Source organism: Macaca thibetana, chromosome 7 (assembly GCF_024542745.1).
Source record: "Macaca thibetana thibetana isolate TM-01 chromosome 7, ASM2454274v1, whole genome shotgun sequence".
Classification (NCBI taxonomy): domain Eukaryota; kingdom Metazoa; phylum Chordata; class Mammalia; order Primates; family Cercopithecidae; genus Macaca; species Macaca thibetana.
This window is the reverse complement of record NC_065584.1, coordinates 7491398-7504811: the sequence shown is the minus strand read 5'-3', so window position 1 is coordinate 7504811 and position 13414 is coordinate 7491398. Positions and strand designations below refer to the sequence as shown.

General features: G+C 42.5%; 1 protein-coding gene across 2 annotated transcripts in view; it reads left to right on the top strand.

Moving 5' to 3' along the window:
• Nucleotides 1–13414, top strand: part of EVL (Enah/Vasp-like) — a 173928-nt gene that overhangs the window by 51627 nt on the left and 108887 nt on the right. The gene's annotated exons all lie outside the window — the stretch shown is intronic.

The following is a 13414-nucleotide window of genomic DNA, read 5'->3' as shown; positions in this document are numbered from 1 at the left end:
ATCGAGACCATCCTGGTGAATACGGTGAAACCCCATCTCTACTGAAAATACAAAAAAAAAATTAGCCAGGTGTGGTGGCAGGTGCCTGTTGTCCCAGCTTCTAGGGGGGCTGAGGCAGGAGAATGGCGTTAACCCGGGAGGCAGCGGAGCTTGCAGTGAGTGGAGATTGCGCCACTGCACTCCAGCCTGGGCGACAGAGCGAGACTCCGTCTCAAAAAAAAAAAAAAAATACACAGCTGGCAGGGCGTGGTGGCTCATGCCTATAACCCCAGCACTTTGGGAGGCAGAGGCGGGTGGGTCACCTGAGGTCAAGAGTTCGAGACCAGCCTGACCAACGTCAAGAAACCCCTACTAAATACAAAACACATACAAAATTAGCCGTACATGGTGGTGCATGCCTGTAATCCCAGCTACTCAGGAGGCTGAGACAGGAGAATCACTTGAACCCGGGAGGCAGAGGTTGCAGTGAGCCGAGATCGCGCCACTGCACTCCAGCCTGGGCAACAACAGCGATGCTCCATCTCAAAAAAAAAAAAAAAAAAAAAAAGACAGCTGTGGCAGGGCACAGTGGCCCACGCTTGTAATCCCAGCATTTTGGGAGTCTGAGGCAGATAGATTGTTTGAGCCCAGGAGCCCCAGATCAGCCTGGGTAACATGGCAAAACCCCATATCTACAAAAAATACAAAACTTAGCCAGGCATGGTGACACACGCCTGCGATCCCAGCTACTTGGGAGGCTGAGGTGAGAGGATCATCTGAGCTCAGGAATTCAAGGCTGCAGTGAGCCAAGATCATGCCACTGCACTCCAGTGTCTCAGAAAAACAAACAAACAAACAAAAACCACTGTTGTATCCCTAGTGCCTTGCACACAGAAGGTATCTAATAAATATTTGTTAAATGAATGAAAGAAATGAGAAGAGACGCTCAGAGAGGTTAAGTAATTTGCTTCAAGTCACCCAGCTGTTAAGGGAGTCAGTCAGTTTCAGTTCAGTCTCTCTTTCCCAGATACTGTGTGCCTGAAATACCATCCTATAAATTGACCCTCTCTCTTAACCATCAGCCCAACCTTTCAGTCTTTCCTGTGGGCCCAGAGCTTGTTGTGGTGCCTGACACATGCTCCATAGATGTAGGAAAAGTAGGGAACAGAAAAGGAGCAGAGGGCCCACCTGGGGTAGAATGACCCACCCTTTTCCCAGCTCCCGCAGCACTTCCATCCCATCTCTGTGTAGTGCTTACTACTGTGTGGTTGAATGATGGTTAGTTTCTCTCACATCTTCTCCTCTACCAAAGTATGAGCTCCTTGAGGTCAGAGAGAATGTTGTCATCTTGTATCCCTACCAACTACTGCCGACAGCATACTCTCAGCTCTGGGATGTATTATTAAATGTCTGATAATGAAAATACTTTGAATTAAGTAAGTCACAGTCCCCAACTATGGGAGCTATGATCCCTCTCTGTCTTGGATCCCCGGGGCCTGTTGGAATCCACAACCATGTGGGTCTTTGATAGACGATGGTGGGAGCACTGGTTGGTGGAAGAATGCAGAGGGCAGAGAGACTAGGGAGAGAGAATGGAGCAGCTAAGACAGCTAAGACCTCATTGACTTGACAGTTTCACCTGGTGTCCATCTGACAAACCGAAAGCAAAGTGTTACTTGGGGAAGCAAATTATTTATTTATAAAAATTTTTATTGTTATGGATAATAAGTATACCTACTTATGGAGTACATGTGATATTTTGATACAAGTATACTGTATACAATGTGTAATGATCATTCAGGGTAATTGGAATGCCCATCTCCTCAAGCATTTATCATTTCTTTGTGTTAGGAACATTCCAATTACATTTTTAGTTATTTTGAAATATACAATAAGTTATTGTTAACTCTTGTTGCCCTATTGTACTACCGACACTGAATCTTATTCCTTCTATCAAACTGTATTTCCGTACCCACTAATTATCCTTCTTTATTACCCTCTCCCACCTCCGATAACCATCATTCTACTCTCTGTCTCCATGAGTTCAATTTTTTTTAGCTCCCATATATTAGTGAGAACATGCAGTATTTGTCTCTCCTGTGCCTGCCTCATTTCACTTAACATAATGTCCTCCAGTTTCATCTAGATTGCTGCAAATGACAGGATTTCGTTTTTTCTTATGGCTGAATAATATTCTGTAGTATATTTATACCACTTTTTAAAATCCATTAATCCATTCATCTGTTGTTGGACACTTAGGCTGAGTTGTATGTTTTGTTTTTTTTTTTTTAAGACAGTGTCTTGCTCTGTTGCCCAGGCTGGTGTAGAGTGGTGTGATCTCAAATCACTGCAGCCTCCACCTCCCGGGTTCATGCGATTCTCGTGCCTCAGCCACCCAAGTAGCTGGGATTATAGGCATGTGCCACCATGCCCGGCTAATTTTTATATATTTAGTAGAGGCACGGTTCCCCCATGTTGGCCAGGCTGCTCTCAAACTCCTGACCTCAAGTGATCCACCCACATTGGCCTCCCAGAGTGCTGGGATTATAGGCATGAGCCACTGCACCCAGCCTTAATTCCTATCTGGACCATTGTGACTAATGCTGCAGTAAGTTTGGGAGTAAAATCAGTCTCTTCAGTATACCAATTTCCTTTCTTTTGGATATATATTCAACAGTGAGATTGCTGGATCATATGGTAGTTCTACCTTTAGTTTTTTCTGAGGAACCTCCAAACTTTTGGAGTGTCCACAGTGGCTGTACTAATTTATATTCTCACCAGCAGTGTACAAGGACCCCCCTTTCTCCATATCCTTGCTAGAGTCACTTATTGGCTGTCTTTTTGATAAAACTGTACGAGATAATATTGTGGTTTTGATATGCCTTTCCCAGATGATTAGTGATATTGAGCATTTTTTCACATACCTTTTGGACATTTGTATGTCTTTTGATAAATGTCTATTCAGATATTTTGCCCATTTTTAAATCAGAGTATTTGTTTTCTTTGTATTGAGTTGTTTGAGCCCTTTATGCACTGTGAAACAGGTAATTTAGTTGTTAAGATGGCAAAGCAGATATACTTAAAAATATCAATCTATCGGCCGGGTGCAGTGGCTCACGCCGGTAATCCCAGCACTTTGGGAGGCCGAGGCAGGTGGATCACGAGGTCAGGAGATCAACACCATCCTGGTCAACATGGTGAAATCCCGTCTCTACTAAAAATACAAAAATTAGCCAGGCGTGGTGGCCGGCGCCCGTAGTCCCAGCTGCTCGGGAGACTGACGCAGAAGAATCGCTTGAACCCAGAAGGTGGAGGTTGCAGTGAGCCAAGTTCACGCCACTGCACTCCAGCCTGGCAACAGAGCAAGACTCCGTCTCAAAAAAAAAAAAAAAAAAAAATCTGTTCTTCATTATTAAATAAGCGTGCAGTTGTTGAGTTTTACTCAAAGTGAAGCAGTGTTGTATATCTGGAGTCCCAATATTTGGCTCCATTTCCTACAAGAGAAATGTAAGCTATGACTGTCACTTTATTTCTCTAGGCCTTAGTTACCTCACTTATAGTAAAAGGACTATTTTGAGGATAATGTATAGGAAAGAAGTGTATAAATTATAAAACATTGCTGTATTGTTTGTATATTTTATATTTTGTAATCAGTGAAAGTTTAATCAGTTAATGTTTAACAGATTCAAATGCCATGTTTTAAAACAGTCTCTGATATCTCCCATTCCTCTTTGCTTAGTGTAATAGTAGTCGCTTATGCTAATAACGAAAGAAAACAAAGAGAAAGAATTTAACTGGACTTACTCCCCAGAGGAGTGAGTCCTGGAACAGAATACCGACTTGGGTCTGTATGTCTCTTGCTAGCTACTTAGGGTAGTTGCAAACGTATCCTCAACTATATAGGTTCTGAAAAGTCAGGCAATGGGTCATTTTGGAGGTAGGGATGTGGGAGGGCCCTTTTGATATTAGGATAACCATTCATTGAACAAATACTTCTGGAACATCTACTCAATATAAGCCACAGTAGAAAATGTAAATATGCGTAATCCTTAGTCCTGCCTCGGAACACTGTCCTCAAGAGGTGTGGAACAGACAGACCAAAAGCATGCAGTAGCAGGTAGCAAAGATAAGACTAACACAGGAGATTGGGATGGATTCCATAGGGATACAGATAACGTGCTGTGGCCGGGAGGTGGACACAGTTTTGCCATAGTGAAAGTTAAAATAGACTCAGGAGGAGGCATCTGCGGGAGTGAGCCTTGGAGGGTGTAGGGTTGGGGTGGATGAAAATCAAGGCGAGGGCTGCTAGTAGGTGTGCGGGAGCTGAGGTGTAGGAGCAGGGGGACAGTGTGCTCTTCGCCATGCTTTAGCTGATTGAGGGGAGAGTTTTTGCTTTCTTCTCAGGGTATAACCCAAGTCCATTTTGTCCTTTCCCTGTGAGTGGTGACTTCTCTGCCCTGAAGTTGGCTGCTGTGCAGAGATAAACGTTTTCACCTTTGGGGAATAAGTAGTAGTGATGGGAAACCCTACTAGGTGTTTTGCAATGCTGCTAGCACCTTGACTTTTCTTACCACCTTGAGCAATTACTCAAGTTGTCTGTGCCTTGGTTTCCTTATATGTAAAATGGGACTATTACCCATCTTTGAGAGTTATTATGCTAATTAAATGAGATTACTTTTTGTTTTGTTTTGTTTTTTGAGGTAGAGTTTCGCCTTGTTGCCCAGGCTGGAGTGCAGTGGCGCAATCTTGGCTCACTGCAGCCTCTGCCTCCTGGGTTCAGCAATTCTATACCTCAGCCTCCCGAGTAGCTGGGATTACAGGCATGCGCCACTACACCCGGCTAATTTTTTTTTTTCTTTTTAGTGGAGATGGAGTTTCTCTGTGTTGGTCAGGCTGGTCTCAAACTCCCGACCTCAGGTGATACGCCCACCTCAGCCTCCCAAAGGGTTGGGATTATAGGCATAAGCCACCTCTCCCAGCCGAGATTACCTCTATAAAGCATTTAGATACTCAATAAATTAATTGTTTTAATTTACTGTAATCAGCAAAGCATTTTATAGATCCTTATCCTGGATTAGAAATTGCATGGGAGCCAGGAGAAAGGCTGACACATTCTCAAGCTAGGGTGCTTCTAGTCTTCCCCTCTCCCTGAGTGTTCAGACTCTGAATGCCAGAAATCAGTCCTTGGAAGATAATCATGTTTGCTACTGAAATGTTTATGACACAGTGAACCAAACATGGTGTGACTAATCAGCTGAGAGCTTGGATCTTGGTTTGGTTTGCGTGCAGATTCACTGGTCTGAGAGATTAATAAGTTCCTTGCAGTTGACAAACAGGGACTACAGTGCTTTCTGGCTAATTGTGATAATAAAACCAGAGCCCATCACCAAGTGACCCCTGGTTCTCTGAGTCTGCAGTGCTTCTGTACTGAGCCCACAGCCCATTACATTATTCATTGTTCTACATTCCTCCGTGTCATATTTCATTATCCTTGGAGCCTGGTGTGATCAGTAAGCGTCTGTTGAACTAACTAGGACTGCAGTGGACAACTGTGATGTGTGAGGTCTCTTCTGTGTAGGGAAGAGTGAATTACAAGTGAAAACTCAGTGAAGAGCACCCTTCCAACAATTGTAGCTATGATGGGATACATTCTGGGGTGGTTCTCCTGGACAGCAAGAGAATCTACTGAAGAGCTTTCAAGAATGACTTTCAACTTGGGAATTCTATGTAACGTTTCTCGCTGAGAGGGCCCATTGCAATCTAAAGACAGGTGCCCAGGCCACTCCTCAAACCTCTTAAGTCCAAATATGTACAGGTGAAACCCAGACATGTGCACTGTTTAAGGTCCCACTGATGATTCTGATGTATACACCTTGCTGGTGTTCACGGGCTTGGGAACCTGGAAACCCTAGGTTCTAATGATGCTGCATTACTTTATGTAAGTCACATAACTTCACTGGGACTTAGTTTTTCCACCTGAAAAATAGGAATAATATTTTATTTGCAGAGATGTTCAGAGAGAAGAATGGCCGTGTGTGAGCTTTCATAGTCAAGAGCACTGGAAAATGAAAAGTGCTATAGCGTGCTTTGGAATTCCACTGGCACCTCCAAAGGCATAGTGAACCTAGATGTGTTAGAAGTGTGGCTTGTACAGACTACAATGTTTGATCTAGAACTTATGCTGGTTCGTGGTCTTTCTTGGATTTGATACCTCAATAACTAGTCACTGGGCTCTTCAGAGCATTTCGTAATAGTTTACAGACAAGAAGAATTATTTTCACTCCAGTTAACCAGTTCAGACTCTGCCAAATGCCAGGGTTGACTCACAGTGCATTCTTTGCGACTACTCTGCCCCCCCTCTTCATCAGCACGAGTGCTAGAAGAGAGAAAAGACTATCTACTTTCACTTGTTGTGTGACCCTGGGAGAAACAGGAACACTTGGAGCTCTTTCCTATTTGAAAATCAACTCTGGGTCCCATGTGCACAGACTGCACACCAAAGACACCAAGGAAGAGAACCAGGAGCAAGGAAGATGAGCGCCCCCTCGCAGGGCTCCCCTGCCTAGTTTTTTGGAAGTTACCACTCTTACTCATTTTTTACTGTATTTGCTAGATCAGACAACTGTGTATCAAGTCAAGATAGAGGCTTCCTAAGGGAGGTGAGGAGATGGATAAAAGTGGTTGGATGTATTTTTATGAGCAGGGCAATGAAACACATTCTGTGACTTAAGAAGTGTACTCAGTGATGGAATTCCTTTTCCTGGAGAGAGGATGCATTCAAATCAGATGTACCTTAGAGCACTTCCAAAGCCACAGAATGAAGACTGTGTACTTTTATTCTCCACCTTATTGGGGAGTGAAGGAATAGAGATTCCTAAGGAAGAGAAGGTTGACACGTTTTGCTACAGTTGATAAAATTCTTGTTTGTTGTCCTGGGCTTCTTGGTTGGGACATTCATGATTATCAGATCCCTGGAATGAACAAAGTACTAAGTTCATCCCTACACATGACCAAATGCTTAAACACAGCTTGCCTCATAGCAAGGTGGGATGAGAGGATGGTATACCAGTACTTTGTGGATATAAAATTCTGTCCGTTGCCAGGACAACTTTTCATTGTTTTCCACAGGTGGAGCTCTCCATGGTCTGGCTACTGTCTCTTGAAGCATGGCTCCTTCCACTCCATAAAAATGATTTAGTCTGGATCTGCACTCACCACTTGGCTTCCCCATTTCCAAACCTTTGTTTTCTTTCCGTGAAATCCTCTAAAACCCAGCCCTGTGCATGCAGTATTTCTTCAGGAAGCCTTTTCTGACCTCTACAGCCCACAAAATTTCTCTTTTTTCTGAACTCTCATGCAACACTTAAGGTATATAATAAATAATCTGATATTTAATTTTCTCTGTCTTATCCTCTTAACTGGATTGAGGGTTAGTTGAAGACATCTGTCACACTTGAGCAGAGCTGGATACATCTCAGCTTCTCAGCACTCTTTGTTTATTCATTTTTATTACCTTTTTTTTTTTAACCTCCTACTTTATCCTGGTCATGTCGCAGGCCCTAGAAGAGGAAATGGCAGTAAAGAGGATAGTTGCTGCCTTTTTGATGTCTGTTCATTTCTAAGCATGAAGGCTTTTGGGGATTTTGATGGAAGTGCTGAATCCAGTGAGCAGCATCTGTTTGTGGATGGGAAGGATCAGCTGGAAAGACTAACAGGGCTGAATGATAGATTTTCAAAGCTGTAGGGATTGACAAAAGGGTTTGAGTTAGTAAAAACCCATGTGAAATTTTAAAAGTCCTTACGTATATAAATGAAGAGCTTCTGATTCTTCTAGATTCACATACAAACAAGGTAACACACTTTCAAATGCGCCCACTGTACTGTGGACACTTTCGTTATCACATCTAATGTTCACAGTAATCCTATGAGCACCAGTCAAAAGCAGATTCTAGAGTCAGGTGGTTACATTATTATTACCATTTTACCTAAGAGGCTTCTAAGATTCAGAGAGGTTAAATCACCTCCTCAGAGTCACACTGCTTAAGTGGCAAAGCTAGGATTTGGAGCTGCATCTTCTAACTAAAAAGTCAACATTTGTTTTCATCATTCCGTAGCTGCTTTCTACCCTAATTTTGTAAAACAAGGAAAACCTATTGGTTGTTCTAGCCACATTTGTTTTATATAATGTTTTGTTGAATAAGTGACTGTCTCACACTTAGTGAACTTGACTGTGATCAGTGTAACCTGCTAAGCACTTGATATGCATAAGCATATGTACTTGTAGCCTCACAAGAGCCCTGTGAGATAGTTGCTGTTATTGTCATGTCCATTTCACAGATGAAGAAAGTGAGTCATATGCTGCTTTAAAAATGTATCCAGCATCACACAGTGCTGGCATTTGAACCCAAAACCATCAGACTCTGGAACCTGTGTTTTGACTGCTGTTTTAGTCATACACAAGGCTTCATGGGAAAAACAAAACAAAAACAAGAAGTTCTGTGGTCAGTTTAAGAAAAACTGGAGGCCAGGCATGATGGCTCACATCTATAATCCCAATACTTTAGGAGGCTGAGGCGGGCAGATCCCCTGAGGTCAGGAGTTCAAGACCAGCCTGGCCAACATGGCAAAACCCCGTCTCTACTAAAAATACAAATAATAATAATAATAATAATAATAAGGCATGGTGGTGGGCGCCTATAATCCCAGCTACTCGGGAGGCCGAGGCATAAGAATCGCTTGAACCCAAGAGGCAGAGGTTGCAATGAGCTGAGATCGTGCCACTGCACTCCAGCCTGGGCAACAGAGCTAGACTCTGTCTCAAGAAAAAGAAAAAGAAAAGAAAAATTGTAATCACTTCTGCCCCCAAAAAAACAGTACATAGTAGCATGAAGGGTCTGAGAAGTCTTATGGGAAGGGGAATGTTGATTTTGCCCCTGAGTTTCCCACATACTAAACATAACACTTAATTTTGAGTTTATACTCTAGAAAACACTGCTTGCCATAGTGGAAGGAGAATCTGGGTCTGTCGATTAGAAGAGTAAGGAAGAAGAAAATCTTTAGGTCAAAACGAATCCCAACACTTTGGAAGGCTGAAGTGGGAGGATCACTTGAGGCAAGGATTTTGAGACCAGCTTGGCCAACATTGTAAGACCCTGTCTCTACCAAAAATAAATAAACAAATAAAAAATTAACCGGGCATGGTGGTGCATGCTTGTGGGCCCAGGTAATCAGGAAGCTGAGGCAAAAAGATCATGTGAGCCCAGAAATTGGAGGCTACAGTAAACAATGAGCACACCATTGCACTCCAGCCTGGGTGATAGAGTGAGACCCCAACTCTTTAAAAAAAAAAAAAAAAAAGCCTAAGATAAAAGAGTATAAGATTTGAAGTCTCATTTGGATGTGAGTTCAGGCTCCTCCTCTTATTGGTAATTACGGTGTTATTTTGGGCAAATTGTATATTCATTTTGAGTTTCCCTTATCTGTAAAATGGGGTTGTTGTGAGGAAAAGTATGATTATATATGCAAAAATGCTTAGTAAACAGTAAAGCTTGAAATTGTTTTTAAAATAGTTATTTACCAAGTTTATTTCTGCCCTAGTATCTAGCACAGCAACTACCAGCTACTAGAACAAGTAACAGTTGGAGGAATGAATGAAGTTTGCCTTCTGTGTCTCTGGGTTCTGTAACTGGTATGTTACAACTGAAAAACTTTTAAAATGAGACATTATTCCTCAAATTTTCTTTCTAAATTGTGTTTTTGCTGGTTTTTGTATTTTTGGAGTTATAATGAAGTCACTCAATTAGAAAATCAGAACGTGTGTTTCCTTCATTCACTGTATTGTACCCTGGTTTGGACTCCTTAGGGAGTTTATTATGTGTTTTTTTGGCAGCAATAAATGTTTTGCATGGTTCCAAGATGGTAATTTCATTCAACAGTGTATGTGTTTTTCTTTTTTTTTTCTTTCTTTCTTTTTATGCACTGCTCATTCCCTCAAATGTGGCCATCTGTTTTTTGTTTTTTTTTTAATAGGAATTTCTAATGTATCACCCTATTGATGTAGTTACTCTTACTGTTTGTATGATCAAGTCTAGCTCTAATTTATTAAGAACTGTCAGGAAGAGAATTGTGCTGCCGTTTGGCATGCCAATGTGGTTTCCACTGATGGAGAGAGCACTGAGATGTGCAGGTCGTCATTCACCCTCTGTGAGACATTTGTTTTCTAGCACCTGGCCAAAGAAACAAATATCAGTTTGAGATTGTTCCAATAGGTAAGACATTGCACAAGGATTGAGAAATTTAAAAGAAAAGGCATTCAGATCAGTTTTAACACACCTATTTTTTTGCTAGGATGACATTGTTATTTCTAGAAAGATATGTGTTTTGCCAGCAGGTGGTTAGTTGGGTAGAGGGGAGCTAGCATTTTCTATTCCACAGTAATCTGACTGTGGCCTAATCCCCCACCTCACCTAGGGGCAGCACATGACCCAGACCTGGCCAGACCAAAACTCAATCCCCTGGCTATGGTGACTGGTTTAGGGGCAGTTTTGTCATCTAAGAATTCTCTATGGCAGGGGTCCCCAACCCCTCAGGCTGAGGACCAGTGCCAGTCCATGGCCTTTTAGGAACCATTCCACACAGCGGGAGGTGAGCAGTGGTGAGCATTACTGCCTGAGCTCTGCCTCCTGTCAGATTGGCAGTGGCATTAGATTCTCGTAGGACCACAAACCCTACTGTGAACTGCGCATGCGAAGGAACCGGGCTGTGTTCTTCTTGTGAGAATCAGATGCCTGATCTGAGGTGGGACAGTTTTGTCCCAAAACCATCCCCCCACCCCACCCCAGTCCATGGAAAAATTGCCTTCTTTGAAATTGGTCCCCACTGCCAAAAAAAGTTGGGGCCTTGAGCTAGAACTATTATAAAAGATACTGGTTTTTTTTCCCTGGGATCAAGAGCTGTCAAGATCATGAAAGCCTCAAATCATTATTTCCCATCGTGTGGGGAAAGACTATAAGCCAATAGAGAGGGAAGTAGAGTTCAGTAATGGCAAGAGAGCAAGTTCTTATGGCAGCCTTGACCATGTGCATTCAGGCATTTAATTTAAGCCAGGCTTACCCATAAACTTTTTTTTTCTTGCAGTATATAAACAACAAATTTCATTGTTAATGTCTGTTACTTGTAACTTAAAAAATCCTGAATAATGCAAAACTGCAAGAGAAATAAAAAGCAGACTAAAATGTGTATCATTTTTACATCCAAAGGAGATGACCATCCCAGTCATCTTCAGAATTGTCAGACCACAGTTGCAGTGTTGTCTTCTGTCTAGGTGTGTAACAGAGGACCGTGGCACTCTAGGGCACTGTTATGGACTAAATTATGTCTCCCACAATTCACTGGTTGAAGCCCATGACCTCAGTGTGACTTTATTCAGAGATAAGGCCTTTAAGGGTGTAATTAAGGTTAAATTAGGTCTTAAGAGTGGGCCCCTAGTCCAATAGGACTGTGAAAGGAGGTGAAGACATGAGGGATGCTCATGCTCAGAGTAAAGGCCCCTCTGAGGACACAGTGAGGAGGTGGCTGTCCACAAGCCAAGGAGAGAGGCCTCCAGAGAAGGCAAACCTGCCAGTACCTTCCTCTTGGGCTTCCAGAACTGTGAGAAAATACATTGCTGCCGTTAAGCTGCCCAGTCTGTGGTATTTTGTTATGACAGCCTGAGCTAACTAAGATAGGCTTCTCTTTCAAAAGAAAGAAAGAAGAACAAGGTGAGGGGACTCAAGACCACGTCTGAACGGCAGTCCATTGAAGATCCTGGAATAAAAGGCTCTGGAAAGACAATCACTGTCTAGTCATTTCTCCAAGGTGTAGCATCCAGGTAGAAAGCTAGATGACACTGATTCAAGGAATCACTTCCAGGAAAGCCCTTCTAACAGGGGCCTTCTGCTCAGTGTCTGAGACTTACCTTTTCTTCTTTCATTCCCCCAGTTAGAGTTAATCTTCTTTCTCGTATACTCTAAAACTACTTTTGCACCTACTTGTGTTTCTATACTTCTCACGCCCTTTTGTTACTGGATTTGTCATTCCCTGCCTTCTAGATATGCATTACTAGAAGGAGCACGTGACATTAATTCCAGGCCTGGCTGGTGTCCAGTATGTGTTTCAAGTCTTCAGCAGTGTTTGCTGAATGTACAAATAAAATATAGAATATTAGAACCAAAAAAGTTCCGTAGGTATCCCCTCGTTCAGATCTCTATGAGTCCCTCTTTTGGACACAGTGTTTACCTTTTACTTCCCCAGAGCAGACATGGCCAGTTCCCTTGAGGTATTTCCAGTGGGTAGTATTTCCGAAACAGCCACTATTTCCCAGGCAATCTATAGTTTTCTTCTTTCATTCATTCAGAGCTAAACATTAGGGATACAAATGGGATAGCTTCCATTTATTTATTCAACTATTGAGGGCGGAGAACTGTATTAACAATATGTCATTTAATTAACACCACATTCAGCAAGGTAGAAATTACAGAGGAGGAAACACACCTAGAAAGGGTCAGAGCTTGGTTGTGATCACCAGGTTAGTTAGCAACAGGACTGGAACTAGCTCTACGGATTCCCATTCTGCTGCTTTTCAGTGAGGGGAAAGTGTAGACTAAGGAAAGCTGAAATCATCCTGGGTAGGATACTGCAGATGGAGAGCTGCAGGCAGCAGAAGGAAGGAAGTGCCTGGCAACCAGCTCTGTAGATTTAATAAAACACCACGTTGGCCATGTCTATAGAATTAAGAGGAAAAGAAGGAAATTAAAATCTGAAGAAGTTGTGGCAAGTGGTGAGAATTGCTAAGCATGGACAGAGCAAATAAATCCACAGCAAGTTTTAAACAAACTGATCTTATCATGCTCTTGTCTGGACAAACTTCCCAGCTCTGTTGGGCCATAAATATTCTGACCTGCCATATCAAAGAGCAGAAGCGATGGACTCAGATGGCGGATAAGATTGCCCACCACTACCTCCTCTTGGTTTTAAAGCCCACATGGTCTGGACAGCCAGGGCTTTTAGTCCCAAATCAGGATACTGTCTTAACAAGGAGAGCAAGTCTGGGTCCCATTTGCATTTCACTTGTCCCTTTGTGCCATTAAACTTTTTTATTTTTAATAAGCTAGTTTTATTAATTGAAAAACTATTAACTGCTCATAATAAAAAACTTAAACAGAATAATGCTAGAACTTCACTGATGTCCGTCAGCTCTTGGCAGAGGTCACAGTTTGGGTGGGTAGTTGTCTGAGATGGTCTTAGGTACAAGTTAGTACCCTGTGTGCTGTGCCCTGGGGAGGGGGGAGGGGTGTGTGTGTCTGTAAAGAGAGAATATAGCTTTGATTACTCACAAAGATCAGAAACTAGGGATACAGTTTGGGTTATTGGTTACTTTTCCGACTTTTTGAGTTCT